General features: G+C 45.0%; 1 protein-coding gene across 1 annotated transcript in view; it reads right to left on the reverse strand.

Moving 5' to 3' along the window:
- Positions 1-20,565, reverse strand: part of LOC134850878 (phospholipid-transporting ATPase ABCA1-like) — a 100,825-nt gene extending 80,260 nt beyond the window's left edge. The window contains exon 1 of the mRNA XM_063866638.1: positions 20,542-20,565. The gene's annotated coding sequence lies outside the window, so the exon portion shown is untranslated. The remainder of the gene's footprint in view (positions 1-20,541) is intronic.
- Between the last annotated feature and the right edge of the window lie 4,956 nt (positions 20,566-25,521).

Here is a 25,521-nt window from a genome sequence, read left to right on the forward strand (position 1 = left end):
ACGCGGATGTATTTTCGAAACATAAAGCGGACATCGGTTGCTGTAACTTCGTAGAACACGAAATTGAGTTGGAAGTAGGTGCCGTTCCGCACAGAGAGGGCGCGAGACGAATGACACCACACAAATCGGAAGCGTGCCGAGCGGAAATAGAAATGTTGCTTGAATACGACATGATAGAACCCTCGAAATCGCCATGGGCTTGCGGGGTAGTAATGGCGAAAAAGAAAGGGGGGCAGCTTAGATTTTGTTGCGACTTTCGTTACTTGAACGCGGTAACAATAAAAGATGCGTACCCGATACCGCGAATAGACGAGAGCCTCTCTAAGCTTGGTGATGCAAAGTTCTTCACCACATTGGACTTGGGTTCTGCCTTCTGGCAGGTTCCTTTGCGGAAGAAGGATAGGGAAAAAACCGGTTTCGCGTGCGAATTGGGGTTGTACCAGTGGAAGAGGATGCCCTTCGGCTTGTGCAATGCAACAGCAACTTTTCAAAGGCTGATGGCTCAGGCTTTGACAGGAGTGACCAAAAAGTACGGGAATCTCTTGATGTGCTACGTGGATGACGTAGTCATAGCGACACCGACCCTGGAGGATCACATTGATCGGCTCGATGAGGTCTTCGGATGTATGAAAAGAGCAGGCTTGAAATGCAAACCATCGAAATGTGAAATCCTTAGGGATTCGATCAAGTACCTGGGAAGAATGGTGGACAGGCATGGTGTGAGGCCAGATCCGGAAGCAGTAGAGGCTGTGCTGACATGGAAGGCTCCGAGGACGGACACACAGCTAATGAGCTTCCTGGGGTTTGCCAATTATTACCGTGAATTCATTAAAGGATATGCGGACAAGGTGAACCCGATGCAGAAGCTGATGCGCAACAAAGGGAAAAAGTTCGAATGGAACGATGAGGCACAGGTTGCATTCGAAAACATAAAGCGGGAACTGTGCGAAGCGCCAGTGCTGGGCATGCCTACAGAAAAGGGCATGTATGTTCTCGACACAGACGCATCGGTGGTGGCCATCTCAGGAATCTTGCATCAAGAGCAAGAATGGAACGGAAGAACAGTTCTCCGTCCCATTGCATACGGCAGCAAAGTCTTGAGTGACACAGAGATGAAATATGGCGCACCAAAAGCAGAAATGTTTGCAGTAGTCACCTTCGTGGAGAAGTACCGTGCATACTTGGGGAGCGCTCCCTTCAAGTTACGCGTGGACAACAGAGCGTTATCCTGGTTGAAGACCTACTCGATTGATCAGAGTTATATTGGTAGATGGATAGTAAGATTGGATGGCTACCATATGATAATCGAACATAGGATGCGTGATAAACACCAGAATGCTGACAGCCTCAGCAAGAAAACTGAGTTCTATGAAAGATTGGAGCAGAAGCAGGCCAATCAGGCGGAAATAAAGGAGGGATTCTCGTTTCTGGACAAAGAAACTTATGAAGCGCTTCCCTTAACGAGATGGTTGGATAAGTCTGGACATCCAATTCCAGGGTACCCAGAGTTACCTGTAGAGAAAGCAGCCGAGATAAAGATCCTGTCCAAGGAGGACCCGGTCCCCTTGGATCTGTTGCTGCGCTCGAACCTGGTCCAGCAAGAACTCTCTCGCATGAATATAAACAGCCTCTCATTATTGGATAAAACGGTGCAAGTCACACCACAAGTGATGCGGATGCTGGGTGGATTGTTAGAAATAGAAGTGACCAGAGATGACCCCGAGTGGACAGCAGCAGTGGCATCGCTAACAGTCAGTGAGTAGGTGAAGATCATGCCGTCCAGACGACAGCACGAAGAGAACGAAAGGGATTGTAGGATAATAGTTCAGCAACTAGTATCCTCAATACCCCAAGAGATTTAAACAAGTACTTCTTACGGACAGAAAGAACAGGGAAGCAGCAAGCGAAAGAAAACCGTCATCTTCGTGGACCAGGATAAGGAAGGTAAAAAGGTAGAACAAAATCGGCTGCAAGACTATTTGTCCGGGGAGACGAATGATGAAAAGAACCAGCGATCACAAGGTCACCACCCGGGACAAGAAAATTTGTCCGGGGAGTCTGAGATAGACGAGAAAATTCCTGATGAGAAACAGGACCTAGAGAACAAGGTTTTGTCCGGGGAGTTCAGATGGATGCGAAGAAAGCACAGACATGATCTGGAGGAGAGCGCAGTCTCCAGCACAACCTCTTCGACGGATGATGATTCCCGAAACTCAGGAATGGATACCTATTCAGACAGGAATTCGACCTCGGGATCAGAACTGTCAGAACTGGCGATTCACACGCTACTAGTGGAAACTCGGGCGAGGGATCTGGACAGAGAGGTGTACCAGGATCCTGACAGTGATCGCTACCTAATACCAAGTGAAAGAGTCTTTGACAACGCAGCGGATGACTTAGAAACAATAGCAGTACCAAAGCGGTCGATGAGCTTATTGCCACAGAAAGAGGCAGTCAGGACTGATCTTCAACCGTTTCAGCAAGAAACGCAACCGTTGGCGAAGATTTGGTGCGTTAAGATGGAAGAAGACACACATCAGCCCAACGAGCTGAATAGTCAGATGAGGGTCATGAAGACGTACTTGAAGGCGAGATACAGACTCTCGGACCTTCTAAGGGCACAGAGAAATGATCGCATGACAAGCAACCTAAAAATGTGGATAGAAAACGGTGCACCAGACAAAGGTGACCTGGAAGAAGACAGCTATAGGATCCTGAGACAATACTTCATGCAGAAGGAGGGAAGATTATATCTGAACAAGGACGGGATCGTGACTTGCAGGAGAAGAGAAGAAGACAAAGTCCTATACAAATATAACGCGATAGTGTTGCCGCAACTCTATCAGACAGAACTATTATTCAGGTCGCACGATCAGATGGGCCATCAAGGGATCGACAAAGTGTATCAGAGGATCCTGAAGCGCTTTGAGTGGCCTGGAATGAAAAAGGCATGTGAGAAATGGGTAACAGCGTGCCTGTCATGCCAACAGGTCAAGGATCCAAGGAAATTACGATTTCCTTTACAATTGATTGAGTCGTCTGAATTCAACGAGGTGGTGCAGATAGATCACCAGAAGATATGCATGACAGACAGCGGTTATAACCAAGTCTTGGTCATGATAGATCACTTCACGAAGTATGCAGAGGCCGTGCCCTGCATAACTGCCTCGGCGGAAGAGACATGCGACCACCTGATCAATACGTGGATAGCAAGACATGGTTGTCCGATGACGTTTCAATCGGATAATGGAACAGCTTTCGTAGGAGAGCTTACGAAAGAGCTTATGAGACGCTCACAGGTCGCTCAGGTTCACTCCACGACATACCACCCTCAAACGAATTGTTTAGTGGAAAGACAGAATAGGACGTTAGTGTCGATGCTGAGGGTATATTGTTCCAGGTACATGACCGATTGGGACAGATACCTTCCACAGGTGATGGGAGCTTATAATAGCACGCAACACTCCACCACTGGAATCAGTCCACACATGATGCTGACGGGACACGAGAAGTCTTCACCCTTGACATTCTTCTACCCAGAGTATGAGGGAAAGAAAACATCTCCACAGGTTTACGTAAGGGATGTGATCAGACGTCAACAGGAGTTGAACGATCTGATCAGACGAAATACTCAGAAAGCACAGGCAAGGCAAAGGAAAAGATTCGACAAGAAAGCAGCTGGCGCAAAAGCTTACTCGGTGGGACTACGTATGGGTATTTCAGAACGTTATACCACCGAAAGGGACAAAGAAGCTTCTAAAAAAAATGGAGGGGACCCTTCATGATTACGGAGGTGCACCAGGAGGGACGCTTTTATAGACTGAGTACTGGCCGAGCCGCCCACTACGAGAACATCAAGCCACACAATCCATCGACAGAAGACTGGTGTATACCTGCAGACATGGAAGAAGGGGATTATCTAATGATGGATCCTGCTTGTGAGGTCAATGAAAAGGGAACCAGGGAGAAGAACGATGGAAGCGAAGTCGTAGAGGAAGGTACGGATACACCATTGGACCTGGATCCAAACAAACAGATCGAAGCGGACGATGAAACCTTACCCTACGCAGAGGAAGATTGGCAGGATCCCGAACAGACAGAAGTTCCCAAGAACTTGGAACCAGATCTTCCGTTCACGATGCAGACTCGTCAGAAGGGCGGGACGAGACCAAGAAAGAAATACAATCCTTACGGTGACGACTTTGTAGTGGATAGGATAGATCTAAAGAAAATAGTGGAGGAAGTAGTGGGTTTAGAGGAAATAACTGTGTCACAAGACATTGGCATAGTCGATGATCACAACGATGAGTGGGTTGACGACTGGTCGAAACCCGAGGTAGAATTCGACGATGAGCAACAGCAGTCATATGAACAAGACCTGACGAACCTGCGTGTCTTAGAATGGCTGAATGAAACAACCTCGGATCCAGAGAAGACCAGCGTCACGATTCAAGACGTAGATCGTGAAAGCATGAAATACATCAAGACCGAACGAGATGATCCTTCCTGGGCTGCCCAGGAAGGACGACTACTCATTCCAGCTTCTAACCTCGACTTGATACCCGGTATGCGATCGACGCGGACGTCGATGGATATTTTTGTCCGGGGAGTGGGGGTAGGACTTACCCACACTGAAAACTTGATAATAAAAAAATTAAGAATAGCAAGAGAAACAGGAGACTTAGAAGCAGAAACAGGCGAAGAACCTAAGAAACCTGACATAGGCAGGGTAGTTGAGTCATATTTTAATTTACCAAACGAGTAACTAGTAGTATAATACTAACAGACAGTGATTTCATACTCACAAACAGAACATGTGCGATAGCAATTACCGCAGACATGAGTTTTAAGACAGCGTTAGCGGCAGATTTTAAGAGAGAATACAAAAACGTGGATTTTCTTTGGAAGCAAAGACTAGGGATAGGGGGCGTAGCAGCCTTACCTCCGGCGGTGTCGCAGATACCGGGAAAGTACTTATGCTTCTTGGTAACGAGGGCGACGGAGAAGCAGCACGTGGACCCAGAAAACCTAGTCTTGTCTTTGACGAGGCTGAGGGACTTCCTTGTAGAAATGGACGTGAAGGAGCTCTCGGTTCCAGTGTACGATCCAAACAGAGGAAGACTGCATCCTCGGGAATTGTATGCGCTTGTACACGTGATATTCTCTGATACGAACATACAAGTATATCTACATAAGAAATATTACTTAAATATAGGCTGAGTGATGTGCGAGAGGGTGTTAGGCCAAAGACTAAGTTGTGCGTAATAGGTGATATGTGTGTTATGTTATGTTATGTGTTAGGTTATTAAGATCATGGGTAAGTAGGGGTTAGTGACCATGAACAACTAAATGACGATCTTGGGAATAGATCCAAAGTTTGGACTGTCCAATCTTGGGTCGAATTCCAAAATTTTAGAAACCAATTGATTTTAATAAATTTTAGGATGAATATCTTTTTATCTGAACTGTTTTAAGCAAATTTTAACGATATATGTTAAGGTGAAACTGACAAGTGTGACATTCGTGATTTCTTTTCTAGATCCTGATTGATCATTTAAATTACTCACTTGAGTCAAATCATCAAATCGAATCAAGTCAAACTTGGAAAGAATAGTATGGATAACTTCAACCTGGATGAATTGATGGACCTGGCAGAGGCATATGTAGGATCGATGATAGATGCGATCTATCGTCGGCTGATCGATCGAGACTTCGCTCTGGAGGACCCAGAGGTAGTCATGTTGCTGACCGCCCTGATCAACATCTTGGGGCACGACAACCGTGGGGACCGCCCCACGGAAGTCCTGTTGATGGCAGCATATGGAGAAAGAGGAGTAATAGACCGCCCGAACATGAGAGTGATGAGGTGGAGAAACGGGGCTCTCTCAGGGAGTGACTTGGCGAATGAGCCTGGATTGGGAAGTTCTAGGACTTACCAACCAGGTGAGATGCCAATGCCCTCTAAGCCTAAACCTGGGCTGACGAGAATGCATCGGGAGATGAACAGCGAGGCGACCTCGTCTGGTTCACCACTGAGAGCAGCTGTGCCACCAAAAAGGGCGAAAGTAACACAGAAGGTTCAGACGAACCAAACCATACAAGATCTGGACGAGATGAACGATCAGCTGAAAAGTACAAAGAAGGAGCTGGACGAGATGACCAGAAGCATGCTCCAGATGGAGGAAGATCGGGACATGTGGAGAAAGTTGTTTGAAGACTGCAACAAAAAGCAGGGTCAAGAGATCGAGCGCTTAAGGCAGGAATACAAAGAGCGATCGGAGCAGGTGGCGTTGACAACGGCCGTGGAGAAAGTGATACCTGCAAGGGATATTCCTCGTGGGCAGTCTTCGATGGAGCTTTTGACGCCTCGAGAAATGAGTCAAACAACGGAGACACGGCTTCCAGCAGAGACAAATCGAGTAACAATCCCGGATCCTAGTGACACCTTGGGTGATCCCGTCGTAGAACAGAAAGTGAGGAGGCTGATAGAGACAGCTGGATGACTGGTCGCTAACAAGAATGCGCCAGGTTCCGGGGTGACTGCACCCTATGGAACGATTGACGATACGGGCAGAGTACAACTCTCCCAGACCGTGATCAGACAAGGGATAAGTAACGTGACACCACTCATGGGGAGCTCGAGAATCCCAGAGAGGAAAGTACGAAAGATGCCAGCGAAGAAAGTGTCTCGTATAATAGACGTGCAGAAGAATAATCAATTGAAGTACAATTTCACGGGAGTTCCGGAGACAGATCCGAGGGCCTGCTTCAATCGAGCTACCTGGAGCCCGGCTGTGAACCTGCAGCAACCACCACTCGGGACATCTCACCTGATATTGGGAGACAGCTTAGTCAGAGTGCTGTCGAATTTGAGGACCTCATGGGTCACCACGGTGATGGCCTTTGGAGGCGCGACGATAGCCCAATTATATCGGATGGTGGAGCTGATGAATCCAGGGAAGATTCCCAATGTGATGATCTTAGTTGGGACTCATGACATCTCCAGAGGATCAGACGAGCAGGAAGCACTGTGGGAGTCAATGATGGTGCGTTTGTTTACTACTCTCTGGCAGAAGTTCAGTTGCGCGGTACTGACCGTTTGCACTGTGCCAATGAACGCGAGAAGCCTGACAGCATCAGGAAGAAGGCACAACGAGGGAGTCATAAGATGGAACAACATCTTGAGGAACCTAGCAAATCGAAATGCCGGAAGAATGATCCTCATGGATATTGAACATGAGCTGAGAGCCCTGGATCAGGCCAGACTGACCACGGATGGCATCCACTTCGACAGTATCGAAGGACAAGCTTGGTTGAATCGAGTCTTCCAAGAACGGTTGGATGAGCTGGAAGCAGAACTATTTGACACAGGAGTACTGAAGGAAGAGGGAACGGTGAGTGATGCGGTGATTACCACCTTTGTGCCTCCTAGCCTGGAAACACGCCTGGGTACGGTCCCAGCCGTCACGAATTACCGGCAACAAAGCTCCAGCGAACCAGGTCGAAGAACAGACGTACAGGATCGGTTGGGAGAAGCACCGATGAGGAGGACAATTCATCCCAGGAGAAGGATAGGACCTGTCAACCAACCAACCGAAGAAGTAGCAGGCACATCTAGATCGGACACTAGATCGGAGACGACGAGTACCAGTCGAGAGGAAAGACCGAGCAGAGGCTCATTGTTGTGGTCGAGATCCATACCATCTCCTTGGCATATATACAAAGACGAATTAATGAAGCTGGACCTACAGAGAGTGAGCTTCATCGAAGATGCAAGGAGGATGCTGAATGGAGCGACGCTATCCGTCAGCAGATTGTACTCGATAACCGGTGTAGACCGGTTGATAGCCGCTAGCATAAATTTCAGCTCCACGACGGCCCTGAGATTTGCTGATTTGGAGGGACTGCCCTCTAACAACACGATGGGACCAGTGAATGCGAGACCGTTGCAAGATGTGAGATTGAACCATGATGAGGGGAATCGTGAAGAAAGACCAGGAAGATTCCTGACGGCGAGAGCGCCGATTGGACAACACGTGAAGATATTCAGGCAGCTGACGACACCACCTGGTCATGTGAAGGAGAGAGTGTACCCAAAACTAGTGAACCAAGATGGTGATGCCCAGAGATATGGCGGATTGACAGCGATAAAGAAAGATGAGACCATCTTCGCCGCCTATGACAAAGCAGAGATGAGGAAGGCTAAAATCATGATAGTAGCGAATTCAGAGTTCGTGTACACCTCCAAGTCTTTGTTTTGGCCGGACGTCATAATGTTGGCTGCGGTTGACCTAGACCTATTGCAATCAGTGTCTTTGGCTATAAGGGTACAAAGGCTGACAGACATGAACCCAATTACGATTGTGTTTGCTGGCATCAATGACCACCTACACAGTAGAGGTTTTCTGAGCAGGCTCAGAGATCCTGCAACAGCAGAAAACGCAGTATGGCCAGCAATCAAAGACATCCTGGAGTCGATGGGTGAAGTGGTGGATGCAACGAAGGAGGGGTCATTCAGTAAAGTGGCGTTGAGAGTAGTATTCGCGTTGTCTCCGGGATATGCACATCTCCCGGATGGACTGAAGTTTGTGTACGCAATGGTAGCCTTACTTTCGGAAGGAAAATATGATGTGATCATATCGGCCCCGAGTCGCATGATAGAAATGGAGAACCTGAGGCCACTTAAGGCTGAACTGCCTGCAGTATGGTCAGATATCTCAAACGCGATGAGAGGATTCAAGGACCACGCGCTACACATGTTAGTGTTGGACGAAGTGCTGGGGTTGGAACTGTCCAACTTCAGTGGGCAACTCAAACTGAAACCAGGAATAGACGACGACCATCGAGTGATCACGGCAATGTCCAACGACTTATGGTTCCGAGCAATGGAGGTGGCAAGTGAAGACACAAGAAGAAAAAACTCACTAGAGACGAGAGCTCAGCTGGAGGCGATGGTTCTGAGAACCAAGCCGGAAGCCAACCAGTGGCTACACCTGAATCCTAGAGTAGCGGCATTGGGTGCAGATGCTTTTCAGCAAGGCCCCGTAATGATCACGAAGATACATGCCTACTTGTTGAAGGAGGTGAACCTGGCGGAAAATGCCGGAGAAAAGACCGCTGAGTTTGTGAACAGAATGTGTCAGATTACTCTGGAAACCTTCTGGACCCAGGAAGTGAAGGGACAGGAGGGATTTGAAAGGACAGACAGCATGCTAGAAGGGTTGGGAGCCGGATGGACCGCGTCCTTCTTGGCAAAAGTTTACCCGAAAGTCTCGCACTATTTGATAAAGGAATTCCTCCAAGCAGTAGTGAGAGTATCGATAGTGGAATTAATAGCCTTGTTCGTGACATTCGGAGCGGAGAGTTTCGTGAAAGGACCGGCGATACTGCTCACGGATGGAATACAGAACCTGCGACTAGATGGACTTCTGACATTGATCGCAATAACCCACGGAAACTTGGGAGGACTAATGAAACTGGCACGTTGTCCAGAGCAGATGAAAGAGAGAGTGAGGAACCTGGATATGAAGAAATCCACGGACTCGTGGAACAAAATAAGAGATCTGAGACACACTCTTATCCAATATCTCTTGCAGCAAAATCGCTTTGGAACCGGAGAAGACGAGACAATTGAAAGAGAGGAAGATGTTAGACGACATGTTGGAGGCATGCCGCTATTAACGGATTTGAGCTTAGCTATGAGAACCGATCCCTTGGCGCTGATCAGAGGAGTCACGGAGTTCGTGACAGTGATCTATTGACCAGCAGTCACGTTTGCTTTCCCTGACGTTGAAGTGGAAGCATATAGGAGGTCGGTGCTGCACCTGAACCTCATATCGGCAGTGGATGGTAGTACACTGAACTGGTGTGAGCAGAACACATTGCGGGAGCTCATGAGTGAAGATCTGTTATTTGCGAAAATATCGGAGCCAGAGATGACAGTCATCAATTTTGACGATCACTTCCGTGACCGCATGGGAGAAGTAGAAAGAGGACACATCGAGGTGTTTCCAAAGCTTTGGAATCTGAGACCCTATGACAAAACGAATGGTGAAATAACCAGAGTGCCTCGTCTCACTGCAGCATATCACAAGGTGAGAGAAGAGACGAAGAACTGGGGCGATTACAAGAAGCTACCGGAGGCAATCCCTGAATTCCCTCTAATAAGAAGGATGTTGCTCGGAGCAGTCTCCGTGGTACAAACTCCTAGGTTGAGAGCATTCGAGACCAATGAAAGGAGAGTAGGGAATTTCTCGGTGACGATGGATTCATACTTCGTAGGGAGAAATGCCGCCGTGTTACAGTACACACGATTTGCATACACGGATCAAGCAACGAGAAGGCGAATAAGCAACGCCGCTACTCCCAAGCCTGGAAGATTTGATGAGGAATGGAAAGGACTAGGCTTAGCTCCGATGAGAATGAGAGGCAGGACAGAATTGCCTGAACCCTCGTTAATCCTGACCAGTGTGAAAAAGGAGATGAAAGTTGGAGGAATATTGCAGACGAGAACCTTCCTAGCACCCTTCGGCTGCGAAGAAATCAAAGTGGTACATGGAGAAGAGGAAGATAAATCGGCCGGTACATTGCTCATACCGAGATTCCAGGAAGAAGCCGATATTGACGAACAAGGACCAGTGAGCCCGAACAAGGATAAGTCAGAAGGAGATGACGGACAGGGTGGAAGCCGTCAGACTGAAGAACCCATGCAACAAGATCAAGCTGGTGGGGAAGACGACAGGGCATCGACAGGAGGAACATCCAGCCTGGATTTCAATATCTTCAGTGATCTTGAGAATAATGCAGACACGTTGGAAACGACTGAGCCAGCGGATGAAGGCATCTCGACACTGGAGCCACCGTCAGCCTTCATGGAAATGAAACGGAATTTGCCGGAGAGCAGCTCCCCTGGCAATTCAAGAAATAACGACCAGAGAATCCTCATGGAATCACCTCGGAGGAGAAGAATAGAGGCCTCAGCCAGAGTACCTTTCTTGGGAACGCTGCCCGAAGAAGAATGGGAAGTACATCACCGAGACCACGAGAGTAGGACGGGATGCAAGCTGGACAGAGTGGCGTTTATGGAAGAAGTCTGGACCGTGATTCAGAGCTATGGGACCCAGTCCATCCTCAAAACAGGTCTCAATCAACCCTTGATGAGAGAAGTACTTGACAAGCTTGATGAATGTGAAGGGAGACTGAGTGAGTTATTGATTGACTCAGCCACTGATGAGAGTGAAGCGAATTCTCCCATCAAGATGACACCGCAGGACGATGAAGGAGAGGTGGTGTACCTGTCAAGGACCAGGAGAGGGACGATGCGATCGAAAATGGTGATTGATAAAATCAATGCGATGAAAATGAAGTTAGGCAGCAGAGTGATGCCGAGGAGAATTGGGAAGACGAAAGTGGATTCAGAAATATCGATGAAAGCTGGTAACTCAGCGAAAAGAAAACGAGTCGAGGAAGTCATGGATTTGGGGCAAGGTGATTATCAATTCTCTGGCACAGATAGAATATTAACCGATATAGCGATGGTGCCACCCATTCTCATGGCGGGGATAAAGTCAACCGGTTATAAATCCAAAAGGAGTGACCGCACTCTGACTGGAGCAGCTTTAGAAATGGAAATACTCAGCCAATGTGGAGAGAGCAAGATGAGGGACTTCAAGCCATCTCCCATGAATCATGGAAAGGGAAGTGTTGCAGGACAACTAACACCAGTGGAATACAACCGACTAACCGTGTCGGAGACAGTGTCGATAGATGAACCCACCGGTGGATACATGGAGATGTTGGAATACCGAAACTCGGCTAGAGGGTATGTAATGGCCCTGGAAGACGAAAAAGCCATGGAGGGTTATCTGGAAATGATGTTGCAAGGCACCACCCTCAAGCAGAAGGCGTATGGAACTTTGGCGTCGTCTGACGTAGAGGCGGAAACGATCGAGCAGTTAGTGAGCCTTCCATGGAAAGCAGTAGTATTGAGGTATTTCGAGGAAGAAATGAGGACTACGCCAAGAATACATGCTCTCGTGGCAGTACCTTACGTAAGGACAGAGTTACAACTCAGGTTCGCCTGGTGCATGATGGGACTGACTCGCGAAGAATATGATTCAGAAGAAAGAAAGAGATCAAAAGAGGAAAAGGTTTTCCTTATGACGAATCTGAGGGATCTGATAGTCCAGGAGGGAGCGGCAGTAGCATGTGCGAAGCGGAGAGACGCTCTCTGTTTCATTCGATTCCTGATAGAGCAGATTTCAGTACCTGCATTAAACACTTGTGTTAAAATGTTGAGGGAAGGCGATGAGCGAACGAAAGCCTTGTTCTTACTAGCAATGCTGGATATGCAGCAAAGTAAACCGATGAGGGTAAACATGAAAGAACCTGAAGAATTGGAACCCATGAAAAAGATAGACGAGATCAGGAGATTCTCAAACAAGGAGTTGAGACTCACGAAAGAATCTATGGGAGCATTGCCGAAATCCAGTGAATACTGTGGACCGATCAAGAAGAAATCGTATGGCTACGTATCCGGGATCATAGGGATCGCGTACAATCCTTTCCTGAGTGAAGACATACGCGATTGCTTCTTTGATTATGAGCAGGCGGTGTTACTAAGATTCTGGACGTCCAGAATTGTAACGATGAAGAGCGTTAACAATCCACAGGCCAAATTGGGATTGGTCTTGGAAGAAGAGGTGACTGCACCTTCAGTACCAAAATCCGACAATAGAGTGGAGTTTGGGTTGGGATTCTCAGATGAATTGCTGAGAACGAGCTTGATGGCAGTGTGGGAATTGATGAGGCCATCATGGTGTCCTAGTCCCAACGCTGACTCAATATTACGGGCGACGCAAGACGTACAGAGGGAACTGAATGCAGACGGTAACCTGCGTGACCTCAACATCATATATAATGTGATGATAACAGCCTCTAGGAGCAACGGAGAAGATAAAGTGGAGTTGCCTGGCTGGGGACCAGAAGACTGGGTCAAACCTGGTAGCTGTCTGGCGGAAGTCTGTGGACTGGAGGGTCATGTTTGTGGAGGTCTGGACTGTGTGAAAACCCTGGAGAAACAACACAAGCAATTGACAGTATTGTTTGGAAACGTAGTGATGAAAGCAAGAACGGAGACGGAACTGATAGCAGATTGTCATGGAGGAACCGATGTGAATCTAGTGACTGCACTAGGATTCTACAGCATGTTTGGTTCTTTAGAGTCACCATTGAATCTAGAACAGAAACATGAGATGGTCACAGCCATCAGCGTAGAAGTATTCCCAGGAGTTCTGCAGACTGAGCAGAAGTATATAGGAAAATGGAGGGAAGCAATCGAAACAGAGATGAACATCAGACACAGCGAAACTTATTGTAGACCATCAGGAGCACGATATTTGGTGGGTTCAACGTTGGCTCCAATGTGCAAGAGCAGATACCCTGTACATTTCGTGGCTGTGGACGTGAAGAGTACAAGAACGATCGTGGAGCAAGCCTTCTCAGTGCCAAAGTGTGTGAGATTGGCGAGAATGTCTGAAAAGTCTTACGAGTTACTATGTAAGATGTTCTCAGCAGTCCCAGAGAGAACCAAAGAGGAGTTGGAGTCAATACTAGGAAAGAAGTTCATGGGATATGTGAGCGGGAACTTCAGTGACTTTGAGAAACAGAAACAGAGAGGATCAACTGTCACAGATTACAATGCAGTAGATGAGAATGATGAAATCCACCGAGTGATGATGGAAGTGGAACCATTGCTGGAAGCTTCGGGAAAACGTAATTGGAGGAGCATCATGTTGACGCATGACGAGTTTCCTTGCCACTGCTTGCTGCAGACCTGGTGGTATCCCAAGCGTAGTAATCTGATGTTGATCTGGGACTCTGGAGAGCTGCTCTCCATGGGTTTACCAGATTCATCACAGCCCGTAACAATAGTGATAGTGGGAGTTATGATGGCGATACGATGGCTGGAAGCTCATGTGAGAGAAAATAATAGACAGGAGGCGCCGACGAGAGAACAATTGCGGAAATTAGATTGTCTAAAAGATTTAGATCTTTTTGAGACAATGTGCAAAGTTCTAAACATTCCGATGGAAGTGAAGAGGATATGGGCGAGAAAACGATTGATGCCATGGTTCAGAGCTAACATGACTGCATGGTTGTACGAGTATGCGAAAAAGCATATGTCGAAGCATGGCAGAGTGTACAGTGAATATCAGCTGGACATTGGAGCAGGAGCTTTCAAGCGAGCTCTCGTGACTCATCGGAATGCAGTGACCACCGCTGTGAAAAGAATTTCCAGGACGAGTGAGCGTAGTGGAAATGAGAAGGCAGAGATGCTGAAAGAAGATTTGGAGAGAAACGTGACGTTGTGTCTCCACAACAGTTTCTGCAGAAACAGAGAATCCAACGTGGATCCCCTACCTTGCTGTAAGCAGAGGGTAGAAGAGCAGAAGTGTTGGAGGACGGCTTCCAACAGCGTCAGGATAGCCAACGATGTGCTACAAGACACGGAAACCGAAAGTGCGGAGTCAGTATCACAGGAGGAAGAAATGGAACATTGATGAATGGTCGAGAAAACAAGAGGCAACAAGAAAGAAAATTAGAAGAATTTAGAAGTTTTAGAACTTCTAAACGACGAAAAAAGGAGGGGACAAAGGAGTGATGAAGAAAAGTTAAAACTCAGAATTGTTTTATGTGTGTCAAAAACTCAAGTGAGAAACCAAGCAACCAAGTTGTAATTGAAAACTGAAACATTTAGTTGAGTTTTGAAATTGTTGCATTTTTAAATTTGCATTTTGATTTTAGTTGAAGTGGCTTTAGAGACACTTATTATTTATTTAGAAAGGCTTTAGAGGAGAGTATATTTAAATATTCCAGCCTGCATGATTGTTTTTAATAACTTAGGAAGACTGATCACTTTGTGGTGACATGAGAGACTTGAGTAATCTCTTGAAGAGGGAGATTGTTTCATTGTTCTTTCTAACCACAAAGTTTCTTAGTTTTAAAATTACAGGACAATAACAAGCAAGATTTCCGAAGGGAAGAGCATAGTAGGATAATTTTAGCTTGTTGGTTGGCAGGACTGTCCTGCAAGCCAACACCTTTTAAATCTAAGAGAAAAAGTTTTAATCGGGACATTGACACTGGAAGTCAGAAAATATGTTTTATCTTAGGTCATATCCTCAATGTGCAGATTAATGAGAGAATTTGAAGGCTATAAGGATGTAGTATGATGCCATTTGTATTCTGCAGTGAGTCGATGTGACGTGGATAACAGTAATTTCGTGCATTTTGTAAATTCTGTTCGATGACACTGTAACCATTTTACGAACATTGCGCGATTCAATGAGGACATTGACCGGACTGTCCGGGGAGTATGTGGCATTCGACCAAAATGGCCAAAATGCAATTTGTGCAGAAGTCGAATTTTTAACAGTAAGCCTTCCGGATTGGTGGTTATTAAGAACTAAGAACGTTATTGGAACGATTGGCCAAACGGTGAGGGCTGGAATATTCTAGTATTTTTAAATTTCAAAAAATCGAATTATGACGTCATATTTCTGAGAAACGTCAGAAAGGGCCATTTTGGCTAAAAAACGAGAAGAAAGAGAGAACAACTTTATCTGCGATAGCGAACAGGACGAAAATCGAGATTAAAAACGACAACGAACTACAGAATAGCCGAGGACGTTCCGAGCTGCAACTATTGTGCTGCTACAATAGTTGCAAGGCCGTTGCGAACAACGGTGAAGGGTAAGAGACAGCCTTCCGGAATAGGAGGAAATCAAGATTAACGAGCTTGATTTAGCGGTTTCGTCAATCCGGAAGGGTAAAGGAACTGAAACTTTTATCCTGCCACGTAAACTTTTAGCATCCTGTCATGTCCTGACTTGAAGTTAATTGATATTTGGATTAGTTTTGTCAAGGATGAGGTGCTAGGAGTTGGGGGGGAAAGGGTTGATCCATCTTCGATGGAGATGATGATTTTTATCTACTGAACAAAAACAATAGTAATATAATAAGTAGTAACCCTGTTTTTAAGAGTGACCTCGTGGTCTGGGGATACTGAGACCCAGCCATGAGCTCACTATTTGCATGTAATTAAGTTAATTTGAGCGTTCTGGTCGAAGCCGGAGAGCAGTAACGTTTTTGTCGACCCGATGTTAGAAAGACCACCGAAAAGTACTGGCTTGGTAGAGACGGTGAAAAGCATGCAAAGCTCTGTTTAGACGTTAGCCAGTCGTCTTAAGACTTAGTTTTGTTATCCGTCGATATGTATCTTCCGGGCGAATGTTACATCGCAACACGTTGGCGCGACTGCGGCGGTCACTATTCTGCAGCTTGAGTTTATGCTGGTTGAACAGTAAACAATCAGTCCATAAATTTGTTGGCTCAAATTTCAACCAATCAGAATTCAAGCAGATAAATTTTGGAACTTATGCGACTGATTTTTTATTTTGGAACCTATGAATATTGGAACCTATGGGAATTCACCGGTTGAATAAGAGTTGCCATCTTCGTTCCGGGAAAGTTTAACAGCTAATTGTTTGAGAAAAATGCTGCGTTCTTTTCCCATTCCCCCGTTAGTGCCGAAGACCAGCGGCGTGAAGGAACTGTTCTCCACCTCGACAATTCTTTCCAGATACTTACTTTTTTTCTCGTTTTCTTGTGATTTGAAGATTTCAGTTGTAGCCTTGGTGCCATGTGAGGGAGCGTTAACATGTGTGACCCGAACGTCAAAAAACGTAGTCTGTCCAGTCTCCCAAAAGTCGCTAGCTTTGATGTCTAGCCTCGCGTCATCTTCATTTGATGTGGTTTGTAATCTGAATACTTCGTTATCAATTTTGGTCAGTTGTGGTTCGACTTCAACATTGTTGCATACCCTTGTTAGCGACCCTGCAAGAAGGTTCCGAAGTTTGTCATGCCTCGCGGATATGAAACCACCTTTTTTACAGCACAGGGCATGGTCAACGGAAAAAGTGTGCCATTCTGCCAGATGGCACAGCGCAACCTTCCGGCGACACGAAAAAAAACGAATAAAGGCCTTATTAACGAAAAAGTATTGCGAAGGAGGGTAGGAATATTCTAGAAGTTTTGTTTTTAAAATTGCGATCGAAGAGTGAATATTTCTCAGAAATATAAAAAAAGAGCCATTTTGACGAAAAGGAACGAAAAAGCAGAACAACGAAAAATATTGTGAAAAACGGTCGCACAAGAGACGAAAAACACGAAGCCTCTTATCGTGGCAACAACACACGATAAGACTCTTAGCAGTGGAAATTGGTGGAGAAGGAAGCTTCAGGAATATCTTAGGAACCCTCCCGTGCCACAAATTGGGAGAGACAAGAACGTTATCTCAGGAAGATTGCGGGAGCGGAGGCTTGGTCCCCCAGAGACTGTTTTATGTGAAGGGACTATATAAAACTAACTTTGTAGCTACTTGGATGTCGTAGAAGTCTGAATTAACACCGGTATTATTTGATATTTTGGAATATGAGTAGCTAGAAAGAGGAAAGGGTCAATCCATCTCCAATGGATTTAATATATAACTGTCACACAAAAACATGTTAAAATAGGTTGTTCGAGTCGTGTTTTTAATAGCAATCACGTAGTCTGAGGATATAAGACTCAGCTATGTGGTTGTGTTCGCATGTAAACGAAAGCTGATCAAAAGTCGTTTGACTGATGGCCTAAAAATAGTAACTTTTTACTTAGCCCTAAACAGACCAGAAAATCAACTGCAAGGTCGAGACGGTGAAAAACGAGTAGGATTAAGGTAACTGATGCCTGCCAGTCGTTAATAGGTACTTTTTCTACGCTCCGCCGCTGTGTAGTATTTGGGCGAATGTTACAAAGCTTTTCCGCATGGGCAATTGCGGGGGATATTTTGTAGGGGACTATTGTATCGTAATCTCAGCGAGTCCCGAAATTCGGTTTTTGAGAGGTTCATTCCTTGGCTTTTTAGACGTAGGGCGGTTAGCCAGGTACTAGCTCCCTTGTCTGTGTTTTGTTTCCACTTCTTTTTTTCTTCGGTGGTAAATGATTGTGAAACTGCTTCTTCTAATTTTTTCTCTCTTTCTCGTTTCCGAGTTGCTATTTTTTTTTCTTCCGCCGCTATACTCGAGAGTGGTATCCGAAAGCTGGTCAATGATGGCTTGCTTATGGGGCTTTGAGAAGATTTTTGAGTTTTCATTTTGAAATCTTGCTTCTTCTTTTAGCGCTCCGAAACCAAGACCGCCTTTGCTTACTGGTAACCCAATAATTTGTCTTTTCTTGTTCTCCAGTGGGGACTCAGACCCGAAGAGCGCTGGAACAAGTTTGTTCTCCAGAAAACATTCTATTGGTTCGAGCATATCAGCTATTTCAGGTATAGTCCGAAAGAAGTATGTAAATTTTGATTTAAATCCTTTGCTAAACGCAGAGAATGCTGCATGTGGTTGTGAAACGGCGAACCCACTCAACACGTTCAATTCCTTAGCCCATATTTCAATTTTATCTCTGCAGTAAGCAGTCTTGAAATCTTGAGGCCCAAGTTCTGCACCCAAGTGCCTTTTGCCGGCCGTAGTGACATTTATTGTTCCATTAAAGATCACTTTTGCCTTTTCACTCAGACTCTCCGATTTCACTACCAGCCAGCATTTCAGTTAGTTAACAAAATAACCGTCTTTCCTTCCTTCTTCAATTAGTTTCCCGTACCACTTCCATAAGTTCGCAATGCTTCCGCATCCGGTGGCGTCATCTGCCAGCCATGCTTGCTTCACCTCAGTTTGTTCGGCAAGTACATTGGTTAGCCTTCTGGTGTTGATAGAGAACCAGGGCATCGCGAGTGGATCTCCTTGCGTGGTTCCTTCACTTGATTTTAATTCCCCACCTCCTATCACAAATAAGCGCGATGGCTGCCTGTATGTGTTTATTAAATACGTGGCAATCGTTGGGCACAGTACTTGTATGTTGTTTAGAGCCACTGCTCTGTTCATGGAGTTGAAGGCATTTGAGGCGTCGATCATTATCACAGCTTCCGAGTTCTCTTCCTCGTAGAGTTCTTTCATAGCATGAATAGCAGCTTCTGCACCAGCTTCGAATCCGGCACATGTTTGCAGGTTTCCTGCGGCTTTCTTGATCGGGTCTTTGAATGCGTCGACAATACATTTCCCTAGAAGTCTACGGAGAACTTCCCCAACCCCGATTGGTCGCACTCCAGGGATCTTATCAAGGGCTAAAAGACGACAAGACGTCAAAGGTGCAAGTAATCCGGGACAGTGGTGCATGGTGCACAACCTGAAGCACATCAAAGAGATTTCTTCTCTCAGCATTTTTCCGTCTTGGGCATAATTTTTTGAACGAAGCATTCTCTTGAATACTTCAGCATCTAATCCCGATGGACCAGCGGATCCATTCAGTCTTCCTGCAGTTTTTGCTGCCACATCTTCTGTGATGGACTTATATGCTACTTCGGGAATGGTTTCCTTTGGCCCAAAAAGAAGTGCTGTTCTGTCGGGAACTGCCATGGTTGGGTGAAACTGCTTCAATTCCTTCTCAACCGTTTCTGTGAAGGGAAGGCAACCAACGCTCGGATCTTTTTCTAATAGCTTCAATGCGTTTTTGACTTTCCCCAGAAGAAGTAGTTTGGCAAAGACACGAGCTTGGTCTTCAGATGAGTTGTTGCGTTGTGTGGTATTTAGTCGTTTTTGAATATAATAAACTTCATCCGCTAGACCCTTCATATCTCTGCGTTTCCACATTTCTAAGCGCCGAGAAAGTGCTTCAGTGTGATCTTTGCATTTGGAGGCCTGGAAGGGTTTCTGTAGCAGTAATCCGGGTAGCACCATGAAAACTTTCATGGCCATGGAATTGTAATTTGGGTTTAAAGAATTAAACTGTTTCAGCCAGAACGTGACCTCCCTGATAAACAGCTTTCCAGCATTTCCTGAAGAGAGATTAAATAGATTTCTTTTCATGAAAAGAAGTTTTTCATAAAAATTTTCAACTCCGGCGGCAACCTGTTTTAAATTTGTTTCGCCAAACTTATCGGCAGGAGGGAAACAGTTTGCTGAGACATCAATCTTAGGCAGGTCCACTAGTTCCTTCACCTCGGTAGCCTTTTTCTGGTCGTCAATGCCTTTCTCTTTAACTGTCATGTTTGTCATCATCTTTGATAAACCTGAAAATCCGTTAGAAGGCTGTTGATGACAACTAGTACAGAAAAATTGAGGGATGTTTGCGAGTTTTCTTTTCGTTGTTCTAGCACAGCTGATGTGAAACCAGTTATTGAACCCATCACACTGCACTCCACTGGAAGCTGCGATTCCGCTGTGGGGACATTTGACGTTGCCGCAAGGTGCTGTATCTGGCATCTTTCACCCCAGACGCAAAAGGGCGTGTCCGTACAGGAACAACGCCCTCCGCAAGTTGTAGAGCCGAGGTCTGTTCGCCAAACTGGGATCACTCGTCGCCGGATCACACCAGTTTTGTCCAGGGTTTGTCTAGTGGGGACACCGCTACCTTCGATTTGTCACCTCAGGATCCATTCCATCTCTTAAACTATTTAATAAGTTTATCACAACAATTAGGCTATTAAATAGTCTTTCTTTGTTCAAATTTACCGCTTGTGTGTTCTCATATCATATGCGCGTTGGGCTTTCCTCTTCTGGTTATCTTAAAAATCTCGCCGTCCCAGCCGTAGGCGAGTGAAGTTTCCCTGGCGTAACTAGACGCAAGAAGGAGTGAGCTGGTGAATCGACCTCCAAATCGACGTCAGGTTGTACCATTCCTTTCTTTTTTTTTCTTTTTTTTTCATCGCTTTGCCTCTGCAATTTTAAACCCTAAGTGAAAGTATTCATAAAAAACCCCAAAGAGCTTCCTTTCTCGCCCCAGTTGTCTGTGTTTCGGGTTGATGCCGCGATTCCAGACAGGACGCATCCCTGAGTTCTCTCACAGAAACTAGTTATCGGGACTTCAAGGACCAAATATATCAAACCAGCTCTCGTATAATCAACTATTCACTCCTACCGCGGCGCAACGCTTCATGATCTGTTTGAAACAGTTTTACAATACAGACCAAAGCGCCTAAATACAGTAACAAAAGTTGCTGGATACAATGACAACAGGCTGCATCCACAAGAATTAGAACAGCAGTGAAGAAACTTGATTAACCCCGTCACTAACATCTTCAGCCCAAGACACTGATCATCTCCAAAACAATTCAGAACTGTAATAATTCCAAAGTAAACCGCGAAATTTATATTCATAATCATGTGCTCTTTAATTTGATAAATAAATTCGTACACACCCACACGCTTATTGTTTCACCTAACCTGAACCTAAATCTAACCCCTCAAATGTTCTGCCGTGATGGCATCCGTTTCTCGTTCTACGGTAATGATTTCTTTACAAATTTTCTCGCAACTTTAATCTATAATTTCTCTCGCTAACTTGACACCGCCGCCCTTTCTAAAATGGCTACTCAAACACACTGCCTAATTTGTAAAAATTGCTTGCGAGGCGGAGGTGTTTGGTGCTTCACATGCCCCGGCTAAATGCATGTAAAATTCAGCGGCCTAGCCCGCAGCAGTGATCACTATGACGATTTCAGTTGGCATCGCTGCACCTCCTAATTTCATTCAGCTAACGGCATTGCATGAATGCAATCCCCCAACCCTAGCTACAACCACGATCCCCCAAAAGCACCCTCAACATTCTACTGCCCCACACTCACAAAACTCAGGAGAGTGTTCCACTATAGAACCTAGAACAACACAAAACCCATGGTCAAACACCTGTCCAGAACTCATAGAAACCACCAGGAACATATACACCGAAGTGATCCAGTAGAAACCGTTCTTTATGATCTTGTCAAAAAATAAAAAAGGTTATAATTTCATTGCAACCCTCAATAGAACTTTGAAGCCTAATAGAAACAACAAAAATACCTTCGCAATGCACGCAGCAATGATTTTTCCACACTTATTACTGTGCAAAACGAAGTCCGAAATTGATGGATCTTTATCCAAAACAATAGCAAGGCGACTTAAGCAATGGCAAGACGGAGACCTGGATGGACTAAATAACGAAGGAAAAGCGCTGCAAATGCGCTTGTTGAAAGGAAGCAGAAGAAGAACAATCTACTCTCGAGAAGGGACGACCCAGGGGGATCCACTAGCAATGGCCATGTACGGTCTAGCCATAATACCCCTCATAAAACTTTTATCAGTAGACAATGTAACCCAGAAATGGTACGCAGACGACGGAAACGCAGTCGGTAAATTAAGCAATCTACGAACCGTCCTCGATAAAATTGTATCACTGGGTAAATTTTTTGGCTACCACGTGAAGGCATCCAAATGCCAACTCATTGTCAAGGATGAAAAACTCGGTAAAGCTCGGAAAATCTTCGCAAATACAGGAATCACTATAAAGGCAGGAGCCCGAGTGCTTGGTTCAGTTATAGGAACAGATACTGAATGTAAAAAAATCTTCGAATTTCAACAGATAGAGCAAATCAAAATTTTGAAAAAACTAACGAAAATCACTAAAACCTCCCCTCAAAACGTTTATGCCTGCTATACTAAAGAAGTTCAAGAAAAGCTTTTGTTTATTGCCAGAAGAATGCGCAACACTATGGAAAATTTAGAAATATGTGAAAATATTATCAAAGAACAATTATTACCTAACCTAGTCGGTAAAGACACTTTAAGCCAGCAGTTCCGTGAGATATCTTCCTTACCCCTTAAAATGCGTGGACTTAAGCTGCCATCCAATCATGAAAGCTACCTAGAATGGTCTAAGGAAACATCACTAGTACTGGAATATCAAGATCCTATTACAGCAGTAACACAGCAAGAAAAAATATGTACGAAAATCAAAAAATTGAAAACTGATTTAATAAATCGAAAAAAAACAAACCTCATTAACTCCTTAAATGAAACATATAAATACGCAATCGACCTGACCTCTGGAAAGGGAGTCTCTAACTGGCTCAATGCTTTACCACAGATACAACTTCAACCTGAATAAATCAGAATTCAGAGATACGGATGGGAACCAACCAAAACCCCACTCACATATGCATGTGGTGCTAATTTTAACTTGACACATGCGCTTCACTGTGCAAAGGGTGGTTGCACACACATAAGACACAATGAATTTAGAGACACAATCGCCAACCTCATGAACGGGGTTTGCCATGACGTCGAGATTGAGCCGAAAGTTCAGCCGTTGCAATGCGAAAGCTTTGTCAACAATTCAACTACAACTGAAGATGAGGCACGACTTGACATTAAAGCAAACGGACTCTAGGGTTCACGATTCAGCCGCGCTTTCTTTGATGTGAAAGTTTTCAACCCCCATGCCAAAACATCGTGAAAACTGCATAAGGATGCATACAAATACCACGAAACGCTGAAGAACTCCAAATATCAGCAAAGAATTTTAAACGTAGGGCATAGTAGCTTCTGCCCGCTAATTTTTGGATGCATCGGTGCTGCTGCTCCAACAGCCACGCAGAAGATGCAGCGATTAGCCGAAAAAATAAGTGAAAAAAAACGACAAGAAAGCTATCCAGAATCTATAAACTACATAAGAACTAAAATAAGCTTTGCGCTCCTGAGGAGCTCTATAATTTGTGTAAGGGGGTGCAGATCGCTACGCAAAGTTCAATTCATCGACAACTTCATAAGCGCTAATGTAGAGGAAGGACGGCTAAGATAAATTAACATTACGACGATGCATTTAATGCTGATTTATGTTTTCATTGCTGATATATATGCATTTTTATATCGTTGGTATGGCCCTATACAGCTTGTTCACTTAGCGTAACTAAACCGAAGGGCCCCTTTTGTAATTTAGTTTTTTTTGTTTTATTTTAGGGTGAAACGAAATTTTTCAAAAATTCGAATTGGACATGTTATGCTCAAGTTTCTCTCGACAAGTTTCTTACACGAGAGTAGAGCTGTCTTATTCGAAACAGAAGGCAGAGCGATCGCGAGCAAAGAAGATATCAATTAGAAGTGGACCAGAGTGAACCTTCGGTGGAAACGGGGACAAGCGAAGTCTCCCAATAGTCCAGAACCAAAATTGTTTCATGAGTTAAAACTGACATATCTAAAATTTCTTGAGTCAAACTTGATTACCCATTTAAGCTAGAGTTGCTGGTTATTTTAGTTACTCCAACTCTAGAGTTTGCCGGTGTGTGAGTACCCAATTTAAATTTCTTGAGTGTGTTTCTTATTGTTATGCTGAGATAAGGAGAGTCTTAGGTTGATCCATCTGAAATGGATCAAAGTTCCACTGTCTAATAAAAACTAACTATATGGATTTTTCCGACCCTGTTTTTAACGGCGTTCGCTTATTTTAGGTATTTTGAGACCTAAGTATGGGGACGTTCTTATTTTCTAGAGCGGGGCGTATCTTTGTAGTGGCCTCTAAGCTGTAACAAAAGGTTTTAGTCTCATGTCGCAAGTGAAACGAATTGGCTCCGACCGTTTGAGGTAGAAAAACACAAGAGATAGTGTCCCTGACTCTTGAGCCAATTGTTATAGGGCCTATTTTTCTTTAACCTCATATGTGATTTAAGTAGGCGACTGTTGCATAGTGTTTTAATGGCGCTCCTGGGTGTTTATACGACATCAAGACTACGGGATCAAACCCACTAGACACAGCTCCGGGCTACATGCCCATTCTAGAAACCGCTGGTGCGGTTCAGCGGGACGTGTAAGCCTTCCGGTTGTACCGTGATAGCTTTTTAAAAAAACTTGAAAAAATTTCCTGGTACGCTCTCCGAACGAGGCCTAGCTAACCGAGTAAGGGGGGTAACAAGGGAGACAAAAACAAAAAGACAAAAAGCCAAACAAAAAACCCAAAAAGAGAGAAAAAGGAACAAAAAACCATAAAATATAAAAAGGACAGTGGCTTTGACTTCCAGATTGGGTGGATCAAACTTTTATATTAATTGAAATTGTATATCCATATTGTTTTCCAATAAGACAGATCAATTTAATCAAATCAGCAACTCTATACAGGTGCCAGAATGTGGGGCGTTGTTAAGTGTGTTCAGATAGCTTGCAACTTCACCGGACACTGAGAGACTTGACTGGAACAGGTGAGCAGCCAAGTGGGAAAGTGGTTCTCAGGAAGGGGACCCGAGAAGTGCTGGAAATGCCAAGGAGACATCCAGCACGGACAAGAACAATCAGAGAATGGCACACAGGGATGTTCTGTTTGGTCAATCGACGGTACACTAGGAGACTCGACTGGAACAGGTGACCAGCCAAGTGGGAAAGGGGTGCTGGAGAGTGGTGCTGGACACGCCAAGGAGACAACCAGCACGGTTGTCACCATCGGAACAAACTGAAAGAGACTCACTGGGGTGTTCTGTTTGGTCAATCGGGTATCGTTAGAATCCACATTACAATATGGGAAATAAGTGTAAAATTGGATAAGTGGGTACCCACTGTTTTGAGGATACGTTATTATTTCAGCACAGCTTGGAAACAGGTTCTACGGTTTTCTCTCAAGAGGTAACTT

This window comes from Symsagittifera roscoffensis, chromosome 7, assembly GCF_963678635.1.
Source record: "Symsagittifera roscoffensis chromosome 7, txSymRosc1.1, whole genome shotgun sequence".
NCBI lineage: Eukaryota > Metazoa > Xenacoelomorpha > Acoela > Convolutidae > Symsagittifera > Symsagittifera roscoffensis.